This window comes from Vicia villosa, linkage group LG3 (genome assembly GCF_029867415.1).
Source record: "Vicia villosa cultivar HV-30 ecotype Madison, WI linkage group LG3, Vvil1.0, whole genome shotgun sequence".
Taxonomy (NCBI): domain Eukaryota; kingdom Viridiplantae; phylum Streptophyta; class Magnoliopsida; order Fabales; family Fabaceae; genus Vicia; species Vicia villosa.
In genome coordinates, this window is record NC_081182.1 from 62,288,105 (window position 1) to 62,304,265 (window position 16,161).

Below are 16,161 nucleotides of genomic sequence, written 5' to 3' on the forward strand. Positions count from 1 at the left end.
GATGATTGTACTTAAGTTATGAACAGGTTGGAGATTGGTGATGAGGTGATTATCGTGACTACATGATATGTTGTGTATGTTTATCCTTTATCATTTTTATGCACCATTAACATTCATATAAAGTATTCTTACCCCTATTTGTTTGTTGTGGTGTCTGTGCTCCTCTAAAGTACAAAAGACCAGGTTAACGAGTACCTGCTTGAGGTGGAGGATGATGTTGATGCCTCTTTAGTTGCTTATCTCGTTCGGGTCTTTAGAGGAGTCATTCTGATATGTAAAACTAGGGACATGTTGTTCTATTTTCGTTATTGCATATTTTATTTCATTTGGTGTTTTTGAACCATTTTGGTGATTTTGAGTTTGAGGAGACTTATGTCCAGACATTGTTGTTTTCCACTGCATAATTGAAAATATTTTTAGTTTGTTGTTTTTTATGGTTGGTAAACCATGCATGACATTCTAATTGTTTGAATTATTTTACTTTATATCGAGTCGGGAATTATGGTGTTGCATTGTGGTATCAGAGTGGGTTGGTCCATCCGGCTAATTTTTTCAATTTTGTATGTTCCCTATTATGTGACATGTGTGTGAAATACTACCGGTGCTCCTTTTTTTCTAAACTCTTGCCAGCAAAAGCAGGATTGAAACAAGTGGGGGATAAGCTTCTTCTTCTCTAAGATGTTTCAGGTGTGGATGGTTGGTTTGGAGTGCCGCTAAATGCAAGAGTGCATGTGTTGTTGAGGTTGTGTTGTTTCTCGAGATCGAAGAGCATACGGATTTGAGATTCATGTTCGACGATCAGGTATAGATTTCCTTGAGGGGAGACGATCAGGTGCTCGTGATGTTCGCATCCTCGAGAGTGAACAATTCAACTGTAGTGGAGATTTAAATAATCTAACAACGCTTGAGTCAAGCCAACGTTGTTAAATCATTTTCAATTTATGTTTTCAATAATGGACTTAAGTGACACAAGCTTATTGTACTCGAAAAAATGGAAAAAAATGTAGTTGCTAGAAATTGAGGACGCATAATTTATCACCACAGTTTTCAAGCACAACTGTCATTAAATTACTTTTTGTAACCACTGAGCGTTTCAACTTTAACATATTACAATAGTTTAAATGATATCATTGTAACTTTGGTGTCGTTGTATATACTTTTGTGTAGTAGTGTAAATTCCTTGAATGGTCATACGTTACAAAGTATGTGGGAGTTGTTTCTAGGAGAATTGTTCAATATTTGGAATGATAAGGTAATGTCACTTTACCTTCTGTCACTTTACGTTGTTCTTGAAATTTTGTGGTTATAAAAAGGAAATTTATTTTGATGTATAAGAAATTGTTTTTCATTAATTTAGTTATATTATAAAATCAAAACCATTAGTTTGGTAAAGAAGATATTGAGTCATCTAGAGAAGACTTGCAACCCCAAAAAAGGTTAATCGTAAGAATTTGAAAAGGAAATATAATATTGTGTTAAGGGAACACAACTTGGAAACATAAAGTTGTGTTGTCTAAATACAACATGATGTTTTCTGTTCAAATTCTGATGGTTAATCGTAATAATTTGAAAAGAAAACATCTTGTTATATTGAGGCAATGCAACTTCATGTTTAAGTTGCATTCTTTCAATACAACATGGTGGTTCCTTTTCAAATTTTACGATTAACCATATCATTTTTTAGTTTCAATTTTCTCTAGATGATCCAATTTCTTCTTTGTTAAAGAATATTTATGTTTTTAGAATATTCCTCTATTAATAAATAAAACAAATATTATGATTTGAAATAAATTTTGTTCAGGCCAATAGTCAAGACATAGTTAAAGTGATAGATGATATGATACATTTTTTCACGGTTAAAGTAAAAAAAATGTGGTGAAAAGTTATCCTAAACTCCTATCACATAAGCTAATGGAAACATTATGGTGGAAAGTATAGCTTTTCATCTCCGTTATTATTCCAATTATGGTGAAAAGCACCATTTTGAAAATTCCAAAATGTTTTTGCTAGAATCTGAACTTATTTTCTCAAACTTGTTGCACAAAATTTCCTTAGGATTTTTTCGAGTTTAATCCTTTAAGTGAGCAAAAAACTTGTGATTCGATTTAGTGAAAACACCAGCAAACAAATTGGCACGCCTAATGGGACCCTTTTGTGCAAAAAATTTAAACTTTTGTAGAAAAGTGTTTGTGCTTTTATTGTTTGTTTTTGTTCTTCATACAGACAATGTTTGCAATGTATGAGTGTTCAAGTGTATGAGTAATGATAAAATTCTTATAATGGCACATCCAAAAAAATATTTCCTTCTCCAGAACGATGCTCTAGATATAGAAAAATAACCCATCGAAGCAACTGTTGGTGTTGTAGGTACTTCAATGTCCGTTGGAGTAACCACTCCAATTTTGAGTCAAATGTTAGTTTCGACAAAATTACTAGAAGTGGTGGTTCCCCCACCACAAGTAACAAGTATTACAACTACTCTCAGGGTTACACAAACTACTATAGGAGACTCAAGACCTTTTTCTTCCTAAGTTTTACGTTACCCCTCGTTATAAGGAATATCCATATGGTGTGCCAACTATAATGATGGCCGGCCTACATACTAATGCATCTACGTATGCAAATAATGAAATGAATATTACATATCCTCTTAATCAATACTTTGCATCAGGATCTACTATCAGCAATCCTAGTCGAATGGTACAACCCCAAAGAGGAGTAGGATATATCCTTTATGTTATGCCACCCTTGACAACTAGTTCCCTCATGAATGTGAGGCAACAAATGGAAGAAATTATCCATGATATGGTGAATATGCTTACACAACAAATTGGTACTGTGTTTAATCCTCTAATCCAAAAACACAAACCATACTTACCAATAATTGGCGCATAAAATGTGTTAAATTGCTGATTTATTTGGTGTTCCTCAAGCCCCCGTTCAGCAAATTCATAATAACCAAGTGCCACAACAAGTTATGCCTCAACTCGTTGAATAGCTCATACATAAGGTAGTCAAAGATGACGTAGGTCGAAATGGTCCAAAGGTAGTATTGGTCAATAGGAACTAGGATGCAGACCAAGTTGTTAGGAGAGTTCAACAAAACAACTTTGGAGGATAAAATAACATAGCCAATGTGGTTGAACAAATCTTAGCCCAAAATGGTCTTAACATTGGACTCCATAGGCCAAATTTTGTTTCTTCCTTGTTTGAGTACGTAATGCAGATTGAACTCCCAAGGGGTTGGAAAGTCCCTAGATTTACTATGTTTGCAGGTGATACAAGTGAATCTACTATCGAGCATGTTGCTCGATATCAATCACAGGCAAGTAATTTGGCCAATAATGAAAACTTAAAGATGAAATATTTCCCTAACTCCTTAACTAAGAGCGCTTTCACATGGTTCACTACCCTTCCCCCAAATTTCATATACAATTATAATCAACTAGAAAGAGTTTTCCTTGAATAATTCTATATGGGTCAGTCAGAAATTAGCCTAAAATAACGTGAAGAGAAAGTTGTTTGAATCAATAGAAGATTATCTCAATAGGTTTATGTTGATGAAGGCGTGTTATTTTAGACCTTTGTCAATAGTGATGTTCAATAGAGATACACAAAGATATTTGTTGCAAATATCATCCACTCAAAAAGAAGATTCAACTTTGATTTGGAAGATAATTATCTAGAGATGGAAAAGGTTCTCCAAACACCCTCTCAACTACAAAACTTAATTGGTAAGGGAATTTTAAATTAACACTTCTCTAAAGAAGCTAGAGGTGCTGGTGAGGGGAAGAATAATGCAATACTCTAAGAAAACTTTATACATGATGTTGGATGTGAAGAAAGTGGAAGACTATTACAAATCCCTTTTTTAAAAGTGGATGAGATTGACTTGGAAGGCATTTGATATTCTTTATGCCTGTGGTTAGGACCTAAGGTCAGGTACCAGTTTTCTAAAATACTCTTATGCCCACTAGACATAATGAAACAGTCAATAAGTCCATACTAGTTTTACTATAATGTGTCACAACATTCTCCCCCATCAACATTGCAAATATAATCTGCGAAGAAATACATGCATGTGCAAAAAAGAGAAACAATGAGATTCTATATTTCCCTTGCATGACTACTACACTTTGCAAGAGGCATGGAGTGCTTAAGAAGCCTACTGATGAAATCTCTAACCCTCCAGCAGGCTTTGACAAGGTTTTTTCTACATATACTAACACCCAAAGGTAAAAAGGTTCAATAGGAGATGTGCCAAAATTCATTAGAACCATGCTCTTCAATCAACAAAGAAGAGCTCTTGTGGGAAACTTTGCAACAAATATAAAAGAACCAACACGAGTTCTACAAATTTGTGAAGTAGCAGCATACATCGCGCAAGAGGTTACACTCTCTACACAAAGGGGTAGTGATGAAAAATCATCATATCTTTCCTAAGCACATCTTAGGCGAACCACCAAAATAAGTAGAACAAAAGCACCAAGAACACTACCTTGTAAGGAAAGCCAAAGAAAACTAGAGCCTAGATAGAGAAGAAAATTAAGAAGGACAAGGATAAGAAAAAAAGATGTCTTTTGCAAAGCATTATGACTTTCCAAAGGCAACTTGTGGTGCGACATTAAAGACTTCAGCAACCAAGAAATAGAAGAAGGCAAAAGTCTTTAACCATAAGGTAAAAGATCCATTCAAGAAAACAAAGGGGGGGGGGGAAGCACAAAGTAACAAGGGAGTTTGACAACAACGAATGATCTAAGTAGGAAATTTTTGGAGAAATTGAAGTAGAGGAAGAAGATCCTAAAAATGAAAAGGAAGAAATAATTGATGACTTAACTGAGAAAGCTGACAAAAATAAGGAGATGATAATTAAGACAGATGTTGAGAAGGAAGAAAAAGAAGGATCAAGTGAGGGTGCAATTTTGGCTGAGAAGGAGGATGAACCTGCTAAAACTGAGCCAACCCGAAATAATTGGGGGGGGGCATCTGTTGATAAATTTGTTGTTTTGTAGGAGCAAGAAATAAATGAAGAAGAAGACCAATTAAGTGTCCAAGGGAATGAAGAAATGCACAACTCAAATGTTAATGATGAGGAGGAAAGGACAATGCCTCATTATTTTAAAACACATGAGGCTGAAGCATAATACAAGATGGGTGAATTAATGAATAAATTTGACCCTACCATGCTAGGAATTGGAATGCTGGCAAGCTATAAAGAAGCTGAAAAAAATGCTATAACAACAGAAGAGTTCTGGCATGCCAAAAATCCTCACAGAGATAAAGAGCCCAGAAAAATTTAAAAGCCAATCCAAGGTGAAAATCTTTGAGAAACAAAAAAAATAAATTTGAAAAAAAACGCTTCCCTCCTGATGCGATAGAAAATGTCATAGAGCCCCACCTATAGAGCAATAGAGGACCGGTGAGTCTTCTCCAAAAGTTAAGAACAAAAAGAAGAAACCCGATGTTTTTGTTGATGGAAATGATGAGCCAGAGGGCATGGGAAATAAGGTCAAGAAGGAAGATGTGAAAAAAAAGAGAACTGAAAAAGCTCAAGGGACAAGGAAATACAAAAGGATTTAGGCCTAGGTGGTATAAAAAAATTCCAACCTATCACCCTACTTTAGTTTAAGTTGATTCTTAGTTCTGTTGTGCCATAACTTTTCACGTTGTACATTGAGGACAATGTCATTACTTTAAGGTTGGGGTATGACACCTTTATTAAGTGTTTCTTTAATATTTACTTATTTTGATTAATGAAATGTTAAAGTCTTTATGTTTTAATGCATGCTTTGATTTTTTTTTTAAAATTTAACTAATTTTATCTCTTATTAAGAGAATTTCTAAATTTTAACAAAAAATATATAAAGTAAAGAACTGTTGAAAATGTTGGAAACAAAATCTGAGACCAACTAAAAATAAATCTCACAAATTGTAACTTGGCAAGTGATGAAACACTATCATGCTAGAAGAATTCTGAAAAGTAATTAGTCTTTTAAATAGTTTGTATTGTTTTCAAGTATGGAATACGCTCGATTGTTGGATAGTTCAGGGGAGGAAACACTAGTAATTTGACTAGCTAAGGAAACCACTGCAAGAATTTTGAGTTATTAGAAATGTGCTTCTAGTAGAAATGTTGAGGTTAATTTTAGTAGAAATTTTGAGGAAACACTAGTAATTTGGCTAGCTAAGGAAACCACTGCAAGAATTTTGAGTTAATAGAAATGTGCTTTTGGTAGAAATGTTAAGGTTAATTTTAGTAGAAATTTTGAGGAAACACTAGTAATTTGGCTAGCTAAGGAAACCACTATTAGATTTCTTTACTTATATTTCTTCTGATTATCTGTCGTATCACCCGAGGACATGTAATGATTCAAGTTTGGGAGCGTGATAACTCATTATTTATGCTTTTATTAGAAATGTTGAGGTTAATTAGAGGAAATTGGACATGTTTATATTTTTTAGCTTAGTTGTAGTTGAGCACACCAGGTGCTTCCTTTTGTGAATTTTATGTGTTTTGTGCATGTGTATGAGTACTCTAGTGACAAGCCCTGGCGATTCAAGAACATCATACCTCTAGTCAGTAGGCTCTTGAGCAAGAAGAGGCCGAAATGAGTGGTTGATCTCATAGTTAGAGACAACGTGACAAACTTGTGAAGATTGAGGCAAAGCTTGTGCGTTTCCTGTAACTCTACCCATCAAGCTTGCCAAGAGACGGGTTATTTCCTGCATGCGTTTGCGTTGTGTCCTACTCCCAGTACTAGTACAAAAGCATAAAAAAAGGAATTATTATGAATTCTATGGGCCAAATCAAATGATAATCAAGAGGCCCGTGATCCAATTTTGAGGAAAAACCCTAAACGCAAGGAGGCTATAAAGGTATCATCTTGGAGAAGAAAGGGGAGGTTCGTAAGTTGAAAAACGTACATCATAAAAACACTTAGAAAAATACAAAGAAGAAGGCTGAATCCAAAGTTTGAGGAAAATTCCTCCATCACTTCTCTTGAATAATGCAATGCACTCAGGTCTGACAAAACTCATCTCTTTCGGATTGAAGATTGCAAGAAGTAATGGTGTTACTCTTAGGTTATGAGAGGGAGGTCATCGGAATTGGAAAGGGAAGGAGGACTTCCGTAACTTCGTGGAGGTTATGGAATTGATAGATGTTAATTGTGTCGGAGGGAGGTTCTCTTGGTTCAAAGACAATGGCAAAGCTATGGGTAAATTAGATAGATTCTTAATTTTGAAAAAGATGTTAGAGATATGGGAAGTGGTTGACCAAAGAATAGAAAGAAGAGATATCTCGGATCATGCCCCAATTAGTTTAAAGGTGGGTAAGCTTGATTGGGGTCCAAAACCATTTTGCTTTAATAATTCTTGGTTCAAGAATGAAGATTTCAATTCTTTTGTTGTTCAAGAATGGAAGAAGTTGGAGGTTAGAGGGAGGGGGGATTTTGTGATTTATGAAAAACTAAAAAAGCTTAAGGAGAGGCTCCGGGAGGGGAATAGGGAGGTTTTTGGTTGGATTGATTTGAAGGTGGAGGAGGCTTCGGAGAAGATCAATACTCTTGATAAAGTAATCGAGGTGAACTTTGGGGGAGGCATTGGTAAGGAGGTATTAGATAGAAGTTTGGCTACTAAAGATTTTTGGAATTATTTGAATATTAAAGAGAGTATGCTTAGGTTAAAGTCTTGAAATCTTTGGTTGAAAGAGGTAGATAAGAATACTAAGTTCTTTCATAATTCTTTGAAGGAGAGACATAGGCGTAAAGCGATAACTTCTTTAGAAGTCTCTAACGGGAGAATAGAAGGAGTTGTGAATATTAAAGAGGAGGTTAGTAGACATTTTTGTGAGTTCTATAAGGAGGAGGATATGGAGAGACCGATTCCGGAAGGCCTTGTTTTCAACTCTTTGGAGGAGGAAGAGGTTTCTTGGTTGGAGAGGAGTTTTTCGGAAGAGGAAGTAAAAGGGGCGGTTTGGTCGTGTGATGGGAATAAAAGCCCCGGTCCGGATGGGTTTACATTAGAGTTCTTTAAAAAGTTTTGGGAGGAGATAAAGGAGGATGTCCTCTCTTTTGTGCAAGACTTCTTTGAGAGGGCTAAACTTATAAAAGCTTGCACTTCCTCATTCATCACTTTAGTGCCTAAAGTGAATAACCCTCAATCCTTGAATGAATATCGTCCTATTTGTTTGGTGGGAAGTTTGTACAAGATTTTGCCTAAGTTGTTGGCAAATAGGCTTAAGAGGGTGATCGAGAAACTTGTTTCGAATAATCAATCGGCTTTCATTGAAGGAAGAAACATAATGGATGGTGTTCTTGTTGTGAATGAGGTGTTGGATTTAGCTAAAAGAGATAAAAGGAGTTGTGTGGTTTTGAAAGTCGATTTTGAGAAGGCTTACGATAGAGTGAGTTGGAATTTTGTTAGATATATTTTAAAGATGATGGGGTTTGGAGACCGGTGGATGAGGTGGATGGAGTGTTGTATCTTTACTAATTCTTTGTCCATTCTTGTTAATGGGAGTGCTACCAAAGACTTTAGAGTTAAGAAAGGCCTTAGACAAGGTGATCCCTTGTCTCCTTTCGTGTTCGTTTTGGTCATGGAGGTTCTTACGGCTCTTATAAAAAGATCTAAGGAGTTAGGGGAATTTCGGGGGTTTTGTTACGAAGAGAACAAGGAGGTGGATTTGCTACAATTTGCGGATGATACTATTATTTTGGCCGAAGGAGATACCGCGAATTTATGGAGTATGAAAGCTATCCTTAGAGGTTTTGAAATGATGACGGGTCTAAGAGTTAATTTTCACAAGAGTAATCTTTATGGAATTAATGTGGGAGATTGGTATTTGGAGGCGGCTTCGTCTTTCTTGACTTGCAAAGTGGGTTCTTTTCCGTTTAAATTTCTTGGGGTGAGAGTCGGTGATAGTCCTAGGAAACTATCGATGTGGAAGGATCTTCTAGCTATATTTAGAAAACGGTTAAATGTGTGGAGAGGAAGATATCTTAGCATGGCGGGTAGAGTGGAGTTGATTAATTCGGTTCTTAGTGCAATCCCGATTTACTCGTTATCTTTTTACAAGGCCCCAAAGAAGGTTTTGCAAGAAATAAAATCCATCCAAAGTAAGTTTCTATGGGGCGGAGGTGATCTTGACAAACCCATCCATTGGGTTAGTTGGGATACGGTTTGCAAATCGAGAAAGGAAGGAGGTTTGGGAGTGAAAGACGTGGAGATAATGAATGTAGCTTTACTAAGTAAATGGAAGTGGCGTATTCTCACGGAAAAGGAGGCGGTGTGGAAGGATTTGTTAGAAGCTAGATATGGCAATATGAGGCTTAAAGTGTTGATAGGGGATGTCTCAACCTTGTCTAAAAAGGAGTCTCATTGGTGGAGGGATTTAATAGTTTCGGATAATTTTGAGAGGCTCCTCTTTGACCATTTTACGAGTGCTATTAAATGTAATATTGGCAATGGAGCCTCTACTCCATTGTGGTACACGTCTTGGGCGGGTCAAAAATCTCTAATGGAATCCTTTCCTATTTTATTCTCTCTAGCCGGAAATTTTTTGGATTCTATATATCTTGCAGGGGATTTTGTTGAAGGAGTTTGGTGCTAGAATTTCTCAAGTTGGTTCGTTGAAGGGAGTACTGCGGCTGCTGTAGCTGCGGATCTGCATCAATCCAGCAGGCCCAGCCGTAGAGCATCGTCATCTGCTGCCACTGTGGGCAGTCCGGCTGGTGCTGGCAGTGAAACAGGGGCGGATCCTTATTCCTCACAGCAGCTGGCAACATCGCTTAAAGCTATGCTGGTTGTTATGAACTCGGTGCCGGTCAAGGAAAATTGCGATGACAGCTTCTCTTGGGCTTTGTCTTCTAATGGGTGTTTTTCAGTTAACTCGTGCTATGAGTTTTCAAGGCGTCTCTATCCGGTCCTCCATTGGAAAGTAATAAGGTATTGGCCTTTAACTATTTATGGAAGTTCAAAGTTCCTTAAAAAATTCTATGTTTTGGTTGGAGATTTTTATTAAATAGAATACCAACTAGAGATCAATTGGTGAGAAGGGGTGTTTTGGTGGGAGGAATTGATTCGGTTTGTGCTTTATGTTCTACCGAGGAGGAATCATTATCTCACCTTTTCTTCTTGTGTAATATTTCTATCCGTATTTGGAGAAGGGTGTTTATGTGGCTTGATTTATCCGAATTTTTGACTCTTGAGGAGTTTGGGGATTTCTTTTATTTCTACGGGAAAATTCCTTGCTTAAATAAGCGTATGATGTGGGTACCATTTGGCTTGCTACGGTTTGGATGATTTGGTTAAAGCGCAATGCGGTGATCTTTAAGAAGGAAGATTTTAGTTTTATCGAATGCATGACGGATATTGTGTTACAATCTTGGAGGTGGTTATGTGCCTCTCATAAGAGAGTTAATCTTTGTAGTTTTCATTATTGGAATATCCTCCCTCTTCTTTGTTTTGAGAGGTAGATTTTCTTTGTTGTATCGGGGCGGAGCATCCCTTTTGCTCCCTTTAATTCCATCACTTATTTAAAAAAAAAAAAAATTCTTTTCATTCTTGTTTAGAAATGTAAGCTTGAAAACTTGTTTTGGTGCATTTGCCATGCTCACCATGAGGTAAACTCATCATGTTAAACAATGTGAAGTTTAATGCAATGTAATCTTTTGTGTAAAATGATGTTATTTTTTGTGATACTTTTTATCATGTGATTTATTGCTTTATATTAATTTCTTTGGCTAATCATCATAGAAATAGGTAAAAGTTTGATCATTTTGAGGAATCATTTGACAAGTAGAACTCATGAAAAATATGGTTGAAAAAAGTTGAATATGATTATTTGCTAATTAGTTACTTTAGAAATAAAGAACTACAACACATGAATAAAACTTTTGAAGGACGTGCACTAATGTTAATGTGACACTTAAAAATTTGTTCCTTACTTTAGTTGTATTTATTTGATATTTTAAGCATATATTATTAGATCACTTTTCTAACCTCATATGTCACGACAGATCTCATGACACACAATAGATGAAGATTATTAAATGGATCATTGTTCAAGATGTCTCTTACACTTGTTCATAATATTTTAATCTTGCATCATATTGCTTAACTCGAAATCAGTGATGCAACTATTATTAGTGGTCTCACTAGTATAGAAATAACATTAGAATTATTGATATAATACCTATTTTATTAAAAAAAGATATAAAACTTATATACAATGGCAACTTTGTAATTAAAATGAAAATTTTTGTTTTAATGTTAATCATTAATACCCAATTTTTATAAAATAATAAAACACATATATAAATTTATACCTAACTTTAGAAATATTGGATGTGATTCCAAAATTAAAGTCTGTGCGTGATTTTATTTGGAATAATTATATACCATAAATGAATAATTAAAATTAACACTTATGAAACGTGAATCTGCATATTAAATAAAACTCTTATTCTCTCATATTAGGATTTTAGGACTACTGGTTTACAATTGCATCTTCTCTCTCAATCAATCAAACTTGAAAAATCTTCTCAAAAAATGTTCAGAATCAAAATCTGTCTCAAAACCGGTTTTCCATAATTACAAATGTAGTCCCTCTCTTTTAAGTTTCAATCTCTCTTTAAATTTGAATTGTTGATCCCTTTTACTATGGAATTAGAATATATTTCAATTTGTTGATTTATTTGCAGAGAATCAGTGTTCCCTCCCATTTGCCACACGCCGCGGTGTCAAGATTCTCGTGGTATGTCCTTTTATATACTATTGTTTTTTCTTAAACCCTCACTCTCTTTTAATTAGTTTTGTGTAATTTGTGGATGAAATTTCATATCACTATGCTTTTTGATTGAATATAATCTTCTTTTGATTAAAACAAAAATTTCATATCATTTGATTCAAGGTTATAATTATTATTTGACAATACCAATGCTGATAATATTAACAAATGATTATAAAAACTTATATATGAATGAACACAATTTTACTACAAAACTAATAAAACTGTGAGCAGAGTTTTAAATAACAATCGCGGTCGTGTTAAGGCTTTCGCAATTTCGGTCGATATAGGTGTTGTGTCACTGATTGCGGTTGCCGCATTGTAAATTAACAACAATTTATTCTTTATGTTATTTGAATTTTTTGATAGCACTACAACACGGAAGGGCTTTCACAGCGCTTTTTTTGGCCTTTAACAGCGCTTTAAAGCGCTGCCAAAGCCAGCGCTGGTGTAGGCTACGAAAGCGCTTTTAAAAGCGCTCTGGTAGACCCCCCCTTTAAGAGCGCTTTCCTGGAAAAAGCGCTCTGGTAGGACCCCCTATAAGAGCGCTTTCCTGGAAAAAGCGCTCTGGTAGACCCCCCTTTAAGAGCGCTTCTTAGTAAAAGCGCTGGCAAAGACCAGTAAAAAAGCAAAAAAAATTAAAAAATTACGCAGCATACAAAAGCGCTTTTGGAAAAGCGCTCTGGTAGGCCCCCCTATGAGAGCGCTTTTTCCAGACAAAGCGCTCTCATAGGGGGGCCTACCAGAGCGCTTTTCCCAAAGCGCTTTTGTATGCTGCGTAATTTTTTAGTTTTTTTTGCTTTTTTACTGGTCTTTGCCAGCGCTTTTACTAAGAAGCGCTCTAGTATGTGGACCTTTAAGAGCGCTTTTTAGAAGCGCTGTAGTTGCTAAATGAGGTATTTTTATGTGCAGCCTATAATTTAATCCTCCCAGTCGACCTGTAATGTTTTCGACCTGTAATATTTTCGACCTGTAATATATTTTCGACCTGTAATATATTTTCGACTATATTATTTCAGCCATCAGTAAGACAATATATATACTAATATATACCATTATAATATCCAAAATTATATATATACATCATTACAAAATTATATATATACATCATTACAAAATCAACAATATTATAGTTCAAATCTGCATGAAAAATTGCTTAATATAAAATTGACACAATTCCTCTTTGATTTCTTCTAACTTTAGCTTCGAGTACCCAGCAGCACGGAATTCGTCAAGGTACTATAAAACAAAAACATAATATGAATAATATATTTAGGTAAATGTAATAAATTATATGAAATTATCTTAAGTTATAACTTTATACCGTGGGAGGAATCTCTAATTGATTCGCCTGAATGATTTCTTTCATAAACCTCAATACAAAGTATCCGCAGTCTGAACTGTTACGCTGTATCGGACACTACATAGAAAAACAAATAAGATTCTATATAAGTTGTCTTGTTTTACCAAGTAGCATAAATATTATAAGCAAATTTGTGAAAAGTAATGTACCTGCACTTCGATCCAGGTGATGTTGTTTGATTTAGTCCGGGATACCTGTGCGTCCCGTTGACCACGGAATACTTGTATTGATCTAATTAACAAATATATAAAAGCATATGTTTAGATCAATCCCACAAATAAGTAAATATATAAATATACACGAATATATATTTAGAACGATCCCACTTACAAATCAACGATTTCCTTCATGGCCGGATAATTGGTCCATTCACCCTTTACCGAATTCAGATAATACACGACTTCCCTTATCGGGTTGATAGCAAGCAGCAACCAGTGTGCTCTATAAATTAAAACAATAGGTTATATGAAAATATTGCTATACACTAAAGAAACAGAGATTAGATGAATAAAGAATGAGAAACTAACCCTACTGGTCGGGTATTATACGCCCAAAGATGCAGACATTCTGTATTGCCGGTGGACATGAATCTATCGACTAAGCGCTGTCTAACAGATTCCGGATCCGAAACAATTTCCATTCCGCTGCAATGGGCGGAAGACACGAACCGGAATCTGTTAGACAATGCAGTCCCGCGCAACACTCTGTCATACAACAACCTTAAATAAAAACATAATAAACATTAGATTCTTTTTATTGAAAAGTGTAAATAAATTATATTGTGGGACTAATTAAATAATATATCGGATGAGTGAATATTACCGGATGTATGATTGCATATTACTGACGCCTAGTTGATCCTGGTCAAAAATCTCTTGCAAGTCGTCAATTGTAATATGTGACTTGAACTCAATACCGAAGACACTTTCATCCATATCGATTTCCCGTAAAGCACCATCCTTCATATCGGACATATCAACCATTGTTGCGAGTGTCGCCCGGTATCGAGGCACAAAAGCACCGCCTTTTCTTGCCGCTTGCTTCGGAGGACCACTGGGTGGTACGCTACGAACCTGCTGCGTCACTTGTTGTGACTCCCGAGCGGATGCCTAAAAATCATATAAGTTAGGTAAAATATAAAATCATGCATATTTTGATTCAGATTATATATTAACACTTTAAATGTACCTCTTTTAGCGATGCAACAGACTCCTCCTCCTGTAAAATCCCTTTACCCTTAATTGCGGGTTTTATAGGAGCAGTCTAAAAATAAAATGTAAAACATAATTAATAAACGGTTTAGAATTGACATTCGAAAACTAAATGATTCATAATCGTTTTCAATTTACCTCATCACTAATGGTAATGAGCTCCGAGGGCCATGCAACAAACGATCCTATTGCATCTCGCAGCAATGTCGTCTCTGAGACCATGTCAGGTACCGGTAGAATCGCATCACGATCTAATACAACATCCACCGATACTTTCAGGTGTCCATCCGGGAGCGGTCTGTGGTGAAGTAAATCTCCCGAAGTGTTGTGCACTTTTCCCTTGCCAACTAGTCGATAATTCGGTTCCGATAAGTATAGTTGGCAAGATGAAATGCCCTAAACCAAAAGTAAATATAAAGTCATTATCATTAATAAAATAGAACAGTTTGTAAGGAAAAAAACTTATAATTACCTCGGGAAATTTCTTTTGATAGTTGATACTAGCCTTATCACTAGTTTCTCTCACCGATGAAGTGTTGCACTTTTCTCTCATATACATATCTTTATCTCTTTGCAATTCAGAGACCTGTGCTTGCAATTCCTGCAACTTTTGCAACACTTCTTCATTGGTAAGATTTGATCTTCTCCTAGAACTCTTATAAAAAGAGGTTGGAGTCACACCATGACCCTTACCCCTCACCCGACCGGGATACTCGGGAGCATCTAGTACTCTACTAAGTACGCTCTCCTCACCGGTGGATGCCGATTGCGACAAGGTCTCCTGTAATTCATTTACATTTAAATAATTATTAGTGGAGATAAAAAGTCATTTATATATTAAAAAACATTTGATTTAATTAAAGACACAGTATTATACTTACACATTCAGTATAAACTCTCTGAACATCGGGATCGACAGCGTGATTCTTGCCCACACGAGCTTCCTTCCACAACACATGTACAGGAAGTGAAGCTTCCTCACTTTTAGTCTCCTCCAACTATGCATTGACACAAACGATAAAATCGTCAATTAAAACATGCACATGTAGACAATTAATTAAATCGAATTTCTATTTACTTACAATTTTATCCTCTAAGCGTGCATATCCCAAACGCCCTTTTTTGTATGGATACGCGGGTTTGGATGCTCTCTCCCTATTCGTGGCACTCTTTTTCTGAAAAGCTTCATCTCTTTGCTTTACAAACTCAGCCCAATCTGCTTCATCAATGAAGGTCGCATACTTTGTTGGCCGTCCCGGTGCAACTTCAAGAAATTTTCCATCTTTATCCTTAAGATAGGTGTTTGTCAAAAAACTTTTCCACCCTCTATATCTCTTGCCGGCCAAACTAAGTATGTAGCTTTTACGTTCATCTGGTATCTCAAAAGTCCTCTGCAAAAAGAGTACGCATAGTGTGTTAGTATAAATAATTTAAACAATTTATCGTCAAGATAATAACAACAATTAACCATATATGATATATACCTGAAGCTCTTCCCAAATCGCTTGTTTTTTCTCCTCCAATTCTAAATTTTTCGTCTTCGATTTCCAGGTAGCTATGGAGACTGGAATATGCATACGGACAAGTGTACCAATATAACTTGTCAACTTTGCAGAATTAGGACCAATTGGTTGTTTATCAGAATTCCATTCCAATCGGTATACTAATCCTTGGTCTCTATGTCGTATGATATCCCTCATAATAGTGATGCCTCGTGCAACCTCTTTTGCTTCAGTATCAGGTGGAGCATTTGTATCCGAAGCAACTCTTTCTTGTGAGTTTTCTTGTAAGTTTTCAGG

At 35.8% G+C, this 16,161-nt stretch overlaps 1 long non-coding RNA gene across 1 annotated transcript; it reads right to left on the reverse strand.

Moving 5' to 3' along the window:
• Positions 1-12,847: 12,847 nt before the first annotated feature.
• On the reverse strand, positions 12,848-13,379 carry LOC131661646 (uncharacterized). The gene is made up of 3 exons (XR_009301201.1): positions 13,301-13,379; positions 13,113-13,208; positions 12,848-13,027 (listed from the first exon to the last, which is right to left on the reverse strand). It is a non-coding gene; the product is annotated as an uncharacterized LOC131661646 (long non-coding RNA).
• Positions 13,380-16,161: the final 2,782 nt, after the last annotated feature.